Here is a 15,324-nt window from a genome sequence, read left to right on the forward strand (position 1 = left end):
ATATTTGAAAAAAATTAGCATTGTAGGACACAAAAAATTATTAATAATTACTAGTACTCATCAAGCCCTGCAAGCTGCAGGCCCAGCAGGTCGAGCAGGCCATCCTCCCGGTCGAGGATGTCAGTCCAGTGGTGCACAGACTCCTGCTGGGTGCGTCGAACCCCAGTACGTCTGCAAATGCAAAGGCGCACCGTGCCCCATAGCAGCTGTCGCTCAGCAGGTGGTGCCCACTCTTGGGCCTGCCGCCTGCTGCCAGAATGAAGGAGAGGTGGTGCTGCACAAAAAAATCAGTACAATCAACTCCTTCTCACTGAAAATGGCATGAGGTTGCAGGCCCTGGTGGTTCTGGCACATGCAGGGTTTGCGGTTCACTGCACCACCTGCACTGGTGCTGTCTCTCCCATGCTCTGCCATGGCACTGGTTGGAAATAAAAAAAGACAGGAGGAAAGAGAAGGAATAGAGAGAAAGAAAATAGGAAGTTAGGGATAAACAAAAAAAGGACAAAATGTCACAGAAAAAAGGCAAAAACATAAAATACACCAACAAAAATACACATACTAATTAAATCAATGTAAAACTGGCAGGATAAAGTAAGAATTACAAAGATATAGATTAGATCAAAAAGTATACCAGGAACATGAATTGAACAGGAAAAATAAGATGGCTGTGTGCATGTGCGACCGCGTCTTGCTGTTTGTGCTTGCCTAGCAACATAGAGTGCACTACTCTCACCAGTCAACACGAACAGGTGGCTGAGCACAACTCCACCCGTTCGCAGGGTTAGGTGGCGTTTGCTGAGTTGTTGGTCACTCTGCAGAATTCCACATAGCAGAAGTCCACAAATGCTGCTCAGGTCTAGTTGGCACTTACTTTGAGACCATTAAGACTCTTCAAAGAAAGCTGTTCCCTGCAGTTTGGAGTCTACAGCAATCACAAAACCCCCACACTCCCAACCCGTATGTGGCAATTGATAGACACTTAGCTTTAATGAAGTGATCTTTTCCCTCACTGGTCTGTGGCCTAAGTTAACTGTAAAGCAAAATATGGCTTCCTCAGTTCTGATTTTCTTGTTACAACCTCAGCACCATCAGGTCTCCCAGTTAACTTGTGGGTCAAAGAGCTGTCCCAAATAATAAAAACTCTGTACTTTGGAACCTGGAGCTCCCTGAATGAAAAAGGTTCTAGATTCAGTTTTCCTTGCCCCATAAACCATTATGAAACATTTCTGCTGGTTAATCTTTAAGTCTATAGATAACATAAACTCCACAAAGGCATACAGGGATTTCTGAAGACTGCTGGCAGTCCTGGCTAGTAGGTCAGGCATTATCTGCATAGAGAAGTGTTGTGATAAAACAAGTATCTGCTCTTGGGAAATCCAATTTCTTTTGGAGTAGGTGAGCCTCTAAACTTTATTATGTAAATGAGAAGCAAAAGCGGGACTATGTTGCAAACCTGCAGAACACCTTGATTACAGTACTTAGATGATGTACATTACTCCCCATCCCCATGCCAAAACAGATCTTAACTCAAGAGTTCCAGTGCAGTTTCCGAAGGAGAGCAACCAGGGGTTCTTTAACTCCCCCCACCAGAATGCTCATCATATCCCACAGTTTGGGTTGATTGACCATTTTGAAAGCACACAACAGGTCCATGAATGCTAGGTGTAAAGAGCCTTTCATGGAGTTGGTGTACTTTCCAACAATGAGCAATAGGTTCAAACATTTCTCAACCATTCCCATTCTTTGCTTGAAACCATATTTGGCTTTAGAGAGGATATTGTTTGAGACAGCCCAACCCCCCACCCCCAGCTGTGCCAGTGGAATACTATACAAGATCTTATCTGTAAATCCAAAAGAGAAATGTGCCTATAACAGGCCGGGGGGATCTATCACCTTCTTTAAAGATAGGTACTGCAATTACCTCTTTCCATTTGGAGGGGAGTGGTCCAATAAAGGCAGGTCTATCTTCATTAGCGAGTGTTGGGGCCCAGAGGTCGAGGTTATCTCTAAACAGGTCTACTGAGACTCCATCCAGACCCAAGGTTTTCCTGCACTGGCTTTGCTTAGTAGCCACCTTCCTTCACATTAATGGACTCAGAGGATGTCAGGATAGCAGGAGTATTGTTGAGTACTGGAATTTTCCATTTGTCGTCTTATCACACTAACCTTTCAGATAGTGGAACAATGCTTGTACCTCATTGTACTTATTTGTTGTGTTCATTACTACATAGAGAAGATTGTACACACAGGCATACTATATTTATGACATTTTAACCTCAGAACACTTTATTTGTGATTTTCTTGGCAATGTTTGGGCAGCATGTAATACTTTGGCAGCAATTTGTCTCAATTTTAGAAATTATTATGTTGATGTTTCCCAAACATTTCAATTATGTTTCTTTTTCTCTCATGGGGTACAGAGACCAAGACACCACTGTATATTGTTTGAAAATTCTGAGCATAACACAATAAGGTGAGTGCAATTTAGATTAAAATTTGCCTCTGATGGGGTATTCTGCTTTTACTAAGTTATCTGGAGCGAACTAGTAAGTGTTTATCATGAAGTTGTAACTTGCTATCACTTCAAGGTATTACGCTGTCTAATATTGTGTTTCTGCGTCATAACATGTAACATGCTACAATGTATAACTCTCTGAAAGTGTGTAAATGTGTGCTAATTGAGTTGAATTAGAAGAGATGTAACCAGTTCTAAGAACGTTCAGTTCCATGATCTTATCTGCCTCCTAATTTTGTATGATTTGTATACCAATGGATCTTATTGCTGTATTCCTGGTGTCCTTGACTATCACTGTGCATTGAATTCAGAAGAGTTTCACAAAAGTAGCAAGAATCACATGCCTGTAACAGGAAGAGTTTTGATGGTAGTGAGAAACCAGATAGACTGTCTGTCACTACCAGGACATATAGTACATAAAGACATATGTACTATCTTTTACATACATAGCATCCTGCCCATAGGGCTAGCTAGGGCCTCCCTTAGGGGTGATTTATATGTAGTAAAAAGGGAGTTCCTGGCAAGTAAATTTAGATGCTGGTCCCTGTGTCAGCAAACTGTGCATGCAGGCCCAACGGTAGCAGGCCTGAGACAGGGTTGAAAGGCTACTTTTGTGGGTGGCACAAGCTGTGCTGCAGACCCACTAGAAGCATTTAATTTACAGGCCCTGGGACTAGGGATACCACTGTACAAGGGACTTATAGGTAAATTAAATGTGCCAATTATGTGTAAGCCAATCATACCATCTTTAGAACGGAGAGCACATGCATTTTAGCACTGATCAGCAGTGATAAAGTGCCCAGAGTCCTAGAGCCACAAAAAGAGGTCAGAAACAATAAAAGAAAGAAGGCAAAAACTTTGGGGATGACCCTGTAAAAAGGACCAGGTCCAACAAGGAGGCTGTTAAACAGGGAAGTGTGAAGTGATAGGATGCGTAAGTTGTCCAGGATGATGCGCAGTTTTGGGGATGGGTGAAGGATGAATGGTTTGGGCATAGTCCTGTTGGCAACCAGGGTAGGTATAGCTCACAGATTTTCAACAGTACTCTCTTGTGAACTTCAGCATGAGCTCTAGTTCCGACATACAGGATAGGCTATTTAGCCAATTGTATTTTGCACCTAGGGGCAAGTTTCTGGGGATTTGGCGCAGAACAGTGCAGCAAGACACCTTGCTGTGCTGCCCTGCATCTAAGTGAAAGGGCAGGAATGTGCCATATCTAGAGCACACACCGCATTCCTATTCTTTTCTCCCTGCGCATGTACACAATGGACTGCCTAGCACCAATGCAGACACCCTTGCACCATGGTGCAAAGTTGTCTGCATTGCATGGAGGATTGGTTTTGTGTAGGAAGGGGCTCCTTTCTGCACAAAAACAATTCTGGGAGACTTTTACCTCTTTCTATCTGTGCTGCAGAATGAAGCACATATGGAAAAAGGAAAAAAAACAAGGAAAACTAAAGGTATTTCTCCTTGTTGCAACTGACCTGGTGAGGCATAAGGTTTAGGCACCACTCTAGGTCTACAAGTCCTTGTAAATCTGTGGAGGTGTTGAAATCAATGGGTGTTGCATGGGAACACACAATGCAGCTGCTATGAAATTCCTCCCTAATGCACATGAAGGCAAAACAGCTATCCATATCTTTGAAACCATTTAAAGTCACATTAAGTGGCTTTGCATGGCCTCATAGATATGATTTTGAGTTTTGCACCACTGGTACATCACAAAAAGTGATTAAACGGCTGTAAGAGGAGCTCATAAATATGCCCCCTAATGTTGGTTGTGAGGGTTGAGTTGCCATCATTCATTTGTAGCAGCGCATGTTCGACACATCTATTTGTAATCTAAAGTGATTTTTAATCAAGTATGTTTGTCTATTAACATACTATAGACAATATATATGTATAATAGATCATGTTTTAAAAATCAATATCATTAACTGCAGATGGACAACAACAACACCAGTACAGCAGCCTGTCATGGATAATCTACCTGTTTGTGATGAGCTTCTGCCTCCCATAGAAGAAGACACCATCCAGCAACTCCTGGATTCCATTGAAATCACCTACTCCGGACCTGGCAAGGGATAACAGCATTGCAGGGTCTCCAGATGAAACACCCTCCACAGTAAATGCCCCATCTGCCAGTCCAAGCACAGCTGTGCACTCTGAGGACTCCCAAGTTGTCTTCTAACAGCGAGTGGTAGGAGTATAGCAGTGGATGGTTGATGAGATGTGTGCCAGGATGGAGACCATAGTGGGTACCCCAGGAGTCTGGAGGTGCCTCAGTCCAAATAAGGATACATCAGAGGCTGTAAAGGGCACCTATACTTGCCTCCATATTATGGGTCAACCCTTAGCTGCCACTGCTGGTGTTATGAGACAGAGGGAACAGCATCAGCCTCTATTTCTGACACCAGTGAAGTAGCAACACAGCTGGGGACATCCGTGATATCATGCAATCCATGGAGCGGAAATGTAATAACTATGAATAACCTCAATCACACCATTGTTGCTTTTTTGGCCAGCCAACAGACCATTGTCAGAGATTTTTGGGCTGCCTCAATGGCTCAGATAGATGCTGCTATAGTTCTAAGAACGTTCAGTTCCATGATCTTATCTGCCTCCTAATTTTGTATGATTTGTATACCAATTGATCTTATTGCTGTATTCCTGGTGTCCTTGACTATCACTGTGCATTGAATTCAGAAGAGTTTCACAAAAGTAGCAAGAATCACATGCCTGTAACATGAAGAGTTTTGATGGTAGTGAGAAACCAGATAGACTGTCTGTCACTACCAGGACATATAGTACATAAAGACATATGTACTATCTTTTACATACATAGCATCCTGCCCATAGGGCTAGCCAGGGCCTCCCTTAGGGGTGATTTATATGTAGTAAAAAGGGAGTTCCTGGCAAGTAAATTTAGATGCTGGTCCCTGTGTCAGCAAACTGTGCATGCAGGCCCAACGGTAGCAGGCCTGAGACAGGGTTGAAAGGCTACTTTTGTGGGTGGCACAAGCTGTGCTGCAGACCCACTAGAAGCATTTAATTTACAGGCCCTGGGACTAGGGATACCACTGTACAAGGGACTTATAGGTAAATTAAATGTGCCAATTATGTGTAAGCCAATCATACCATCTTTAGAACGGAGAGCACATGCATTTTAGCACTGATCAGCAGTGATAAAGTGCCCAGAGTCCTAGAGCCACAAAAAGAGGTCAGAAACAATAAAAGAAAGAAGGCAAAAACTTTGGGGATGACCCTGTAAAAAGGACCAGGTCCAACAAGGAGGCTGTTAAACAGGGAAGTGTGAAGTGATAGGATGCGTAAGTTGTCCAGGATGATGCGCAGTTTTGGGGATGGGTGAAGGATGAATGGTTTGGGCATAGTCCTGTTGGCAACCAGGGTAGGTATAGCTCACAGATTTTCAACAGTACTCTCTTGTGAACTTCAGCATGAGCTCTAGTTCCGACATACAGGATAGGCTATTTAGCCAATTGTATTTTGCACCTAGGGGCAAGTTTCTGGGGATTTGGCGCAGAACAGTGCAGCAAGACACCTTGCTGTGCTGCCCTGCATCTAAGTGAAAGGGCAGGAATGTGCCATATCTAGAGCACACACCGCATTCCTATTCTTTTCTCCCTGCGCATGTACACAATGGACTGCCTAGCACCAATGCAGACACCCTTGCACCATGGTGCAAAGTTGTCTGCATTGCATGGAGGATTGGTTTTGTGTAGGAAGGGGCTCCTTTCTGCACAAAAACAATTCTGGGAGACTTTTACCTCTTTCTATCTGTGCTGCAGAATGAAGCACATATGGAAAAAGGAAAAAAAACAAGGAAAACTAAAGGTATTTCTCCTTGTTGCAACTGACCTGGTGAGGCATAAGGTTTAGGCACCACTCTAGGTCTACAAGTCCTTGTAAATCTGTGGAGGTGTTGAAATCAATGGGTGTTGCATGGGAACACACAATGCAGCTGCTATGAAATTCCTCCCTAATGCACATGAAGGCAAAACAGCTATCCATATCTTTGAAACCATTTAAAGTCACATTAAGTGGCTTTGCATGGCCTCATAGATATGATTTTGAGTTTTGCACCACTGGTACATCACAAAAAGTGATTAAACGGCTGTAAGAGGAGCTCATAAATATGCCCCCTAATGTTGGTTGTGAGGGTTGAGTTGCCATCATTCATTTGTAGCAGCGCATGTTCGACACATCTATTTGTAATCTAAAGTGATTTTTAATCAAGTATGTTTGTCTATTAACATACTATAGACAATATATATGTATAATAGATCATGTTTTAAAAATCAATATCATTAACTGCAGATGGACAACAACAACACCAGTACAGCAGCCTGTCATGGATAATCTACCTGTTTGTGATGAGCTTCTGCCTCCCATAGAAGATGACACCATCCAGCAACTCCTGGATTCCATTGAAATCACCTACTCCGGACCTGGCAAGGGATAACAGCATTGCAGGGTCTCCAGATGAAACACCCTCCACAGTAAATGCCCCATCTGCCAGTCCAAGCACAGCTGTGCACTCTGAGGACTCCCAAGTTGTCTTCTAACAGCGAGTGGTAGGAGTATAGTAGTGGATGGTTGATGAGATGTGTGCCAGGATGGAGACCATAGTGGGTACCCCAGGAGTCTGGAGGTGCCTCAGTCCAAATAAGGATACATCAGAGGCTGTAAAGGGCACCTATACTTGCCTCCATATTATGGGTCAACCCTTAGCTGCCACTGCTGGTGTTATGAGACAGAGGGAACAGCATCAGCCTCTATTTCTGACACCAGTGAAGTAGCAACACAGCTGGGGACATCTGTGATATCATGCAATCCATGGAGCGGAAATGTAATAACTATGAATAACCTCAATCACACCATTGTTGCTTTTTTGGCCAGCCAACCGACCATTGTCAGAGATTTTTGGGCTGCCTCAATGGCTCAGATAGATGCTGCTGGGGACAAGGGAGCTATATCTTGTGCCTCTGGTGTGCCTGTGCTTCAGGTTCCCCTCACAGAAACACTACCAAATGCAGGGGTGGAGCGACACCCAGAGGATAAATATGTGGATTTCTCCAATTTCCAATGGAAAACTGCCAGTTAACATTTGTCTGTGCCCCAAGACAGTTCCCCATTGTTCCCTGTGTCTATCATTATGCCACCTTTTGTCTTACCCGGAATTGTCACTTAATGTTTGTGTACCTCTTATTTTTATCCACCTGTCGACTTGTGAAGTGGCCTACCTTCCCTAAGGCAATTTGTATTGCCTCACTGACATTCTCAATGCTTCTACATCTCACATCACATGTCTCCCAAATTGACTCTGTCTGGACATCCTTTGCTGACTGTCTATTTTGTGTTGTTGTAAATACATTCACTGTTGTACAGCTGAGTGTTGACTGTCTGATTCATAAAAGAGTACTTATACCATGGTTTATGTGTACATACAGAACATACATTTTAGCATCTCGAGGAGCATGAACTACAGTCACTAACATTCATTCTTGTTGTACATGACCAATTATTAGGCACATTCACTGCCATTGTATTTTGCAGAATATCTTGTCTACAAATTCAAAGTCATGGTGTGAAACTGAGTTTCAGTCACTGGACTGCTACACATTGAAAAAGCCTGACTAAATACACAAATGTGTATATGAGTCAAATGTTCAAATGGGGCCTGTGAGCCTTGTGATCTAATGAATATGTTTCATTCATCCACAAATTACGAGCTCAGGGAACATTAAAACCTTAACAAGCACATATGACAGCCTCAATGTTTACACTTAAGAGACCCTAAACATCTGTTATTGTAGTAGCACTGCTGATATGTAGGAACACATGGCCACCCTCTTTACAATTTAGCATCATATCTATGTTGCACAAGGATATACAAATTAAGTCAAACACCTAGGATGTTAGTATGCATGAAATGAAACTTCAAATCATTACTGGTCCATTTAGTAATGATACCTGCTGTTGAAATGTCCACTGGGTTACATAGGATTTATGTGTCCCTCTGTCCCTGAGAGCCCTCACATGCACTGCATGTGAGTGTAACCACCTATGACATCAGTTGTACAATGTACACACACAAATGAATGATTTAGAGTCAGATCACAAGCACAGGGATACATTAAAACCTCTCAGGCGAAGAGGAAATGGGAGATTCATGTGTTAAAAACACGGCAAGTCGGTGTACAAAGTTACTTGCATGTAGTGCCACAATTAGCAAATACAGAATGCCAAGGATAATTGATCCCAGGTAAGTGGGGGCAATATACATGAGTTGAAACCAGCTAACAACAAGTGCCAATGTTCTAATTTGTGCAAGGGTGTATGTGTGTCAGTGGCATGCACCAGTGGGTGTCCCGGCCCGGCCCGTATCCTGTAATATGTTGTCACAAAAACATCCAATAGATACATGGTGTATCTCTTTCACACACAGTGCTACAGTGGGTATCTGTTTTGGCTGGTGTGCCAGATCACACTAAGATGGCCACTTACGAGCATTTAAGATTCTCAAACTGTCCTTAGGTGAATCATATGTGATATACATGACCTGTAGACCGTAGATCTCTTAACAAAAATAACAGACACATAAAGACAGCACAGCAATAGAAGCATCATATACTTAACTCAATATAGCCAATGTTGAAAACTCACAATGATGAAATAATGATGAGGTTGTGAAAGTTGAAAAATATTTACTATATATAAAGATATGTTAAAAAACTAAACATACTTAAACTACACTACCTAACCTAAACACTACCTAAAAATAACTAAACTTATCCTAATGTAACTACGTCTACGTATCCTAAACTAATTTTCTTAAATACTACCTAAATCTGACTGCAAATGACATGTTAAACATCAACCGTCCCACCGTCCTTAACAAATATAGTCACACAATACAAACATAAACTACACCTGTACATAAACTATCTACACATTAAAATCTAAACAAATATTTTTTTTATCACAAAGCTTAAACATTTTCCCCCACCCACTAAAACTGTATAAACATATAAATATATAAAATTTAAAAACTATAAAATATCTTCAAAATCCAAAACCTACCATATCTAAACCTATACTATTAACTAACTAACATTTTACCAAATAAAATGCTGCAATATATGTAGGATAAAATAGGAAAAATTAAAAATGTTCAAATCATTAGGGAGATCTGCCCCATTGCCTCCTCTAGGTTAGTCATACGCATGCACAGACTGTCCTGCTCCTTCAGAATACCGTCAAGTTTACAGTTCACTTTCCTCTGTTCACGAATATTGGTGTAGTGGAACACAGATTCCGTCCTCCTGGCCTTTGTGTGTCTCGGCTGTGTGGCGGATGGGCTAGGCGGTGGAATTGGTGACTGGGGTGTAGGTTGGTGGCTTGGCCATGGATTGTCCTGGCCACTGGCAGATGTGGGCCTTGCTGCTGTTGTTTGTCTCAGAATATCCAAAGCCTTTGAATGTTCATACAATTTGTGCATCTTCCTTAATGCCTTAGATATTTTGCGAATATGCCAGAAATGCTCACACCTCATCTTGTAGATACGTGCTTCATCAGCTGTCATATTGTCTAAGGTGAAAACATAAAAAAATAGTTGGCACATGCTGTACATGTACATGATGTGTGTGAGAAATAGTCTGACATTGTAACACATTCATATGTTCCTGAGCACACCAATATCAGCAATAGGTGTGTATAAATGGAGAATTTATAGTCACTACTAGGGGTGGGTGGTTAGCTCCATTCAGCTGTTGGAGTTAACATAGTTTTTAACACTCCGCGGAGCTCACTGTTGTGCATATTGCAGCCCAGTTATGGGCCACACAGCACAAGCGCAGTCAAGCGCAGTCTGAGCTTGCACTGTGTGGCTCATAACTAGGCTGCACTTACACGCTGCCCAAGCTTTCTGCCAATCAGTGGCATGGAGCAGCTGCTGAGGGGCTGCACCAGTGCAGGCTCCAGATCCAGGCCTCTGTACTTTCACTTTCCTCACCAGCTCAGCAGTAGGGGCAGAGGGCCCCTGGCAACAGGAAGCATGGACCCAGACAGACTGCACTGAGGTAAGACCCTTGATTCACTTTCTCTTCTATGTGCACATGGGGGCTGGCATTAGGGCATGGACAGGTTTCGCATATGAGCGGGGTCAGTGCTTGGAAAAAAGAAAACCTTGCAGTCAGAACTCCAGTTGGAAAGAAGAGAACTTATCTCCTCAGAGTCCCTGGGATAGGAAGTGTCGTTATGGGTTGCGGTGCTGAGGCCAGCTGGGAGAGCTGGAGACGGGGTGAGCATCATCACCTGCTCAGTGGTAGCCTGACAGCCCCACCCAGATAGAAATGGGTGTGATCTGAGAGAGTGCCTTAGAGCCCAGTGGCAAGAAAGGCTAGGCTCTTTGTGAAAATTCCAGGTCGCTGATGGTGAGCTGGTTTGCTGCTGCTATTGCTGGGCCCTAAAGGAAGGGCGGTCTGAAGCTGTGTGTAAGTGCAGACAAAGCGATTGCAAGGCTGGTGCAAGACTAGGGGTGTAATTGGCCCTCCTTAAAAAGTTTAATGAAGGAGGGCAGTTGGTGAAGGGTAGTGTGCAGGTGTGAGAGCAGCAGGCTCCAGGCCAGTGGGCTGTGTCAGCACAAGATGCCTGAAACAGCAGCTTTCGTTGCCTATGACATACCAGCACCGTAGCCTGAATCTCTGAAGTGCTAAGCAGGTCAGGCCTACTACTTACAAGGCAAGACCCTGCTTAGCACTTCCAAGATCAGGTGCATTCAGTCCAGGGTGGTAGTGGGCAGATGGCATTCCACAGCATGCAAAACTTTGTGGAATTCCAGAGTTTATAGCCAACTCTGTGGAATTCCACGGAATAGAACTACATGAGCTCCACCTACCACTTGTCACTACATAGACCTCCACTATATGAGGCAGTCATACTCCATCTGTGTGGGTGCACAAAATTTAACATTAGTCACAATGACAAATATACCATATCATACAGGACTAAAATTCACATTAGTGTTGATGTCCATATTTTAATTTGGGCACATGGGCCTGAATCACCACATATGGGATTTAGAGTTGCATCATGCAAATGTGCTGATCATTGATCATCCACTTAAGTGCAAGTGGTTAAAGAGATATGGTCCAGGCACTCAGGCTTGGCCTTGCAGACCCCATGGGGAGTATCTTAGGCCTGCATACCTTGCTGCCTTCCCTTACTCTGTGTCTAATAGTTAAAGCATGGATAGGGGGTTGTCATGCACCTCATGTAGACCATAATTGTGGAACCTTAATAACTGAGAATGGCAATTGAACAGAAATGTAACAATGTATCAAGTATCTCCAGCTTCAGACTTGTTAGGAAAATTGTTAATTGTCATACCTAAACTTAAGTACACACATCTTCCCAAGGCTGCATTTGGATGCATACATGATTAAGTCCACACAGAACCTCAGTAATTTGTGTATGTTTGTTGTACCACTCACCTGGTTTCAGAAAGAACTTTTCTATGATACATGGACCCTTGCATCATAACTCTGAGGGAGGCTGAAGTACCACTAAGGCCGGATTAGTACGCACATAAATTGGGGATGTGTATGTCCATACAATAATGAACAAACACATAGACAGACACACATGTAGGCTCATGTCTGTGGCAAATACATTATAATATTATAAATGAGGCAAATACATTACTTAAGAATATGTTGCTCCTTCTGCAAAACATATGCTGCAACTACCATATCCAAATTTTCTCAGATTGTGATGGCAACCCTGATGCCATTGTAATATGTGTTTACATTTTCTGATTTATTTTTTGTCATACTACTACAGGGACAGTTCTGTTTACTAAAGTAATATTGGGCATTATTACGACCTTAACAGAGGAGTTTCCTCCATCCAAATGTGACAGATATCCCGTCCACCATATTACGCTCTCCGTTGAATATAATGGAGTCATAATATGGCGATCGGGATATTCACCACATTTGTGATGGAGGAAACCCCTCTGTGAAGATCGTAATAAGGCCCAATGTCTAACAAAGCAGGTTTGTAAGTCAACCCTTATGGTCGGTAAAACTAAAATGTCTTATCTGGAAAGTGCAAAAGCATGCAGCATGTCTGAAGCCAATATGCTGCCTGTTGATGCTCCATATGTTGTATAATCAAACTCTGTGTGAATCAAAATCACTTATACCTATCCTGTCCATTTTTTGGGAAACAGTGTCTGTGTAGAAACATAGCACGTCGTCTGACTGTGCCATGCATACATTTTTACATCTACAAATTATCCCTGCCAAGTCTTGCTTATCTGGGAATCTACTATTTGCTGCACAATGTCATGTGTTTCTGTGGAACACATGCCAACTTTATGCCACATGATGATCAATGTGCCCAAAGCCACATGACTAGAGATGTGTCACTATCCAAAAAATGTAGAGATGCAATGTTAATGATGGGCCTTCCTACATTCTCATTAGAGTATCAAATATTTTTCTCAGGTATCATCACTAAAGGATCTGTGGGCAGGTTTGGTTCTGATTCACAGACTGTTGAGTAAATGGTGGAAGATGAGTGTTATCTCACTGCACACAGCACATATCACAATATAAAATATCACAAAGATCATGCAAGACATCAAATCGGTACATACATGTACTTATAACACTTAATGGTGGCACGGTGGTCCAGGAAGCTCTCAACCTCCCTCCTTGTGAAATGAAGATGTCCAACTAGGACACATGATTGAGGACATAGCATTGTAAAAATTGCTTTCCCAAATGTTTAATTTTACATTCAAATATTTTCTATCCCAGTATATCAGAAGTACACAGCAACTCCGCCACACATATATATATTTATATTCCCAGGTCTTTAAAAAACATCTTGTCTGCTTTCAGGAGGTCTGACCTGTTTGGATGCAGACATTTTGGCATACACATCATTACATGTCTGAAGCATGACTTAAGGATGAGATCTTTGTAGTAATGCTGGCCAGCATAAATTCAGACTCCAGTGTACAAAAAACATGGGTGACATGTGTGACCCTACGATTACCTAAATGTTGGTATTATGGAAAAGGACAGACATACACCTTATATACCATCATAGAAGACATATAAGTATGTACTGGTACTGGTGTATTGAGTGCTGACGAGTAGTGAACTGTTGTACGCATCAACTTTTTGTAAGGGTGCATGGCTTCTCAGAATGTACAATGTTGTTAGTTTGGACTGAATAACACACAGATCTGCACGTGTAGATACTCATGAGAAATAGCAATGTGTATACCTGTGCAGCACAGTGCCGCACACATTGAGGAGTACACATACAAGCACTAACAAAAGAGTTCTGCTGCTCAGCTTTCAACATTGTGTGTTTGGGAAACATGTTAGCATCCCATGGATATTTTTGTAGGTTAACTAAGTAAATGCTGCTAAATTTTGGGTTTTCAGCTATAACTACAACCCATTAACTATTAAATTGGCACCTGTAGCAGAATATGGGAATTGTGCAACATAACCAGTACATGTTTGGTGTGTCAATGATGTAGGTGCTCTGAGGTTCACTTGGGACCCACATGTACAAATATTAGGTTCTGCGACCCACAAATTGTGAGTCTCAAAACCTGATGTATAACAGTGTCAATGACACTGTTTGCGATTCCCAATGAAGTCACAAATGGCCTAACTCATAAATATTCATGAGGTAGGTTGCAATTTGCGACCCCATTGGGAATGGCCACACTCACAGGGATGGTGGCCTGCTTGGGACAGTAGACCACCATGTCTGTGACTGCTTTTAAATAAAGCAGTTTCTTTTTCAAATGCAACCTGTTTTCCTTAAAGGAAAATGTGATGCATTTCAAAAACCAAAATGAAAAGTTTTCTTTTCATTTTTTCAGAGCAGGCAGTGGTCCCTGGGGAAAAATATTTTCTCTACCATTCACAAAGGGGAATTGGTCCCCTGGGGACCCCTTTCTGTTTGTAAATTGATTAGCACCAATTTGAAATTGGTGCTAACTGCGATTGTTTTGTGACCGCAAAACAATCATACATTGCACTGAGACTCGCAATTAGGAAGGGAACGCCCCTTCCTAATTGCGACTCACAAACCCATATTGTGATTTGGTAAATAGATTACTGAATCTCAAAATAGGGTCTGTACATATCAAAGTGCTTTTTTTCTTGTTGCAAATGGCACGATTCTGCAAATCAGGCCGTTTGCGACAAGAAAAAAGCTATGTACATGTGGGCGTAAGAACCCTCACTTTACATCATCTTCTGATATAAATTTCTCATGATATAAATCATGCACATTGCCATATTGCATAACACACAAATGAGGAACATTCCATGGTTACTGATAAAGGTACATCACAAAAGACAGATAAAACAGCCATACATCCTTACTGGTCCATCGAACACCAGTCCAAGGTAGTCTATGACATATGCTTTCCGGGAGATGACACGTGCCAATCTATGTTTCATTTGGACAGTAGTACGTCTTCACAGAGGATCTTATGATGCTGCCAATGCACTTGCTCCCACCTGTCTTTCTTCTCTTTGGCAGGGAGCCTGGCTCACCCTGCCACCAGCTGCAAGAATCTTTGGAAGGTAATGAATCATATCAAGCCCCCCCAACTCTGCAGCATTAAAGTTCCTACCCCGCCCAGACATTGTGGATACTCTTCTAAAACACTACACCCCAAAACAGCACAGGAAAACCTAACTACCCCAACAAGACAACCACAAAAACAAACTCCCAATCAACTATTA

The sequence above is a fragment of the Pleurodeles waltl genome, chromosome 12 (genome assembly GCF_031143425.1).
Source record: "Pleurodeles waltl isolate 20211129_DDA chromosome 12, aPleWal1.hap1.20221129, whole genome shotgun sequence".
Taxonomy (NCBI): domain Eukaryota; kingdom Metazoa; phylum Chordata; class Amphibia; order Caudata; family Salamandridae; genus Pleurodeles; species Pleurodeles waltl.